At 40.2% G+C, this 2,008-nt stretch overlaps 1 long non-coding RNA gene across 1 annotated transcript in view; it reads right to left on the bottom strand.

Moving 5' to 3' along the window:
- The window catches only part of LOC109297655, a 22,801-nt gene that overhangs the window by 76 nt on the left and 20,717 nt on the right, over positions 1 to 2,008 (bottom strand). The window lies entirely within an intron of this gene.

Below are 2,008 nucleotides of genomic sequence, written 5' to 3' on the forward strand. Positions count from 1 at the left end.
TTTTTTTTTTTTTTCTTTTTTTAAAGAAAATGTATTGTGTAGACTGTAAATAGGTTACCTATGGCACACCCAGGGTTCTCTCTTACCTTGCCCACAGGAATTCCCTTAGAGTAATTGCCAGTAAAGTGCTATTCACCAGAGAAAGAAGTGACCTGTGGAAACCTGTTTAACCAGAAAGTATAAATCCCTCAAATAGAAGATGGTACCTTCCTAGTATTTCAGATCTGCTTGAACATTGGAATTTTCCATTGCTTATTTGTGCCCGATCCTGCTCAAAACTTTTTCAGGAGATGATGTGAAGGCTGGCTGGCTGGCTGCTAGAAATAAGAATTCCACCCAGTTACAAGAAAAGGAAAACATTTTTAATATCTGGCAGTATTGCAAATGTGGAAAGCAACACAATGCAAAAGGAGATCTTAGTAGCATGGTACACTTTGCAAAGTTTGTGCAGCAGCTCAAGGGAAACAGGTAGCACAACAGGAGGACAGCCAATACTACTTCACAGAGGGGGGAAAAAACAAAACACCAACACAAAACAAACAAAAAACCCCAAACAGGGATGGGAATTAAATGCAAAAAAAGTGAAAATAGCAAGCACACACACACACACACACACAAACCACCTGGGGTAAAAGACTACTGTTACCATCCCTCCTTTCTGGATGAGGCCTAAGGCCCAGTGCAGGCACCACCTTGGCAACCTGAAAAGAGGGAGAACTCAGCCAGCCTGTAGGCCTTAAAATGAGTAGGTTTCCCTGGGTGGGTGCCTCCCTAGGCAGGTGTCAATACCAAAGGACAATGCTTAAGGATGCCCTTTGATGTTGCCCTTTGCCAGTGACCAGTAAGGGGGTGGATGGTCTTTTCTTTTCTTTTGTTTGTTTAGGGCAGCAGTGCCTATATTGACAGATTGTGCACCACCAATTTAAAAATGATACAACCTTGAGTGCCACCAGCAATTTTTTTTTTATTATAAATTTCTTTATATGACATCTGTTAACATGTACCAGTGACAAGTTGTCTGCATACCACTGGTGGTACCCATACCAGATGGGGAACCTCTGGTTTAGAGGTTTTTGTTAATTCAGTGTTGCATTTGTTGGAAGGGAAGGAGTTAGGTGTGGGCTTATTTTTGGGGGGTTGGGGGAGGAGGAAGAAGTTTGACAGCCATAGCCCCTCTGTAAAAGAATGGCAGCAGGGGCAGAAAATCTCTCCTGTAGGGGAAGTGGAGCAGTAGGAGTGGATGGGTGGGTAGTGGGAGGGTGAAAATAGAATTCCTGCATCTTGATGGGCAGTTGGGAGCCGTGGTTGGGATTGGCAAGAATGTTTGCTTGTGTGGCAGTTTGGACAGGGAAGTAATGTTTGGGAAATGGAAGGAGTTGGAGTTTTCAGGTGGTGGGGTGTTGTTTGTGCAATGCAGTCTGTGAGCTGTTCATTTACTGTAAGCTACGCTGAGCCTTTTAAGTAGGTGGGATATACAAATTAAAGAAGCAAGCTAGTCAGCCAGCCTCTGTCCAAATACAGACTATCTGATTCCTTGCTAACTTTATGCTCATGAAAGGTTTGAACACAGATGATAGAAATTTAAAAACAAATGATTTCAGAAAAGAATCAACAGATTGCAACACAAATGAATATGGAAAACCAAGTGTTCCCAGATTTTGTGTCTGAGTCAGAGCCAAAATGCCACATATGGTTTTGATTCTGCGATTTTCCCATCTAATCAACAACAGCGTTAGGGAATTAAGATCATATATTCTTGCTAAATTGGTGATTTAGAGGATATTTAAAGTAGATTGTGGTAATTAAATGCATCAAAAGTTCTTGTGAAAAATCTCTTCCGATTAAAATATTCTTGTAGTTAATATAGATACCAAAATAAAATGTATCTAGTGTTTTATAGCAGCGTCCTAAAAAAGCTGGCAAAAAGAGTCTAAACATTCTTTCCTTTTTTTTTTTTGGACTCGTGTAAGTTTTTTTTTTTTTTTTTTTTTTCCTTTAAATTTAATAG

Source organism: Gavialis gangeticus, unplaced genomic scaffold (assembly GCF_001723915.1).
Source record: "Gavialis gangeticus isolate Ggan-Ray unplaced genomic scaffold, GavGan_comp1, whole genome shotgun sequence".
NCBI classification, from domain to species: Eukaryota; Metazoa; Chordata; order Crocodylia; family Gavialidae; genus Gavialis; species Gavialis gangeticus.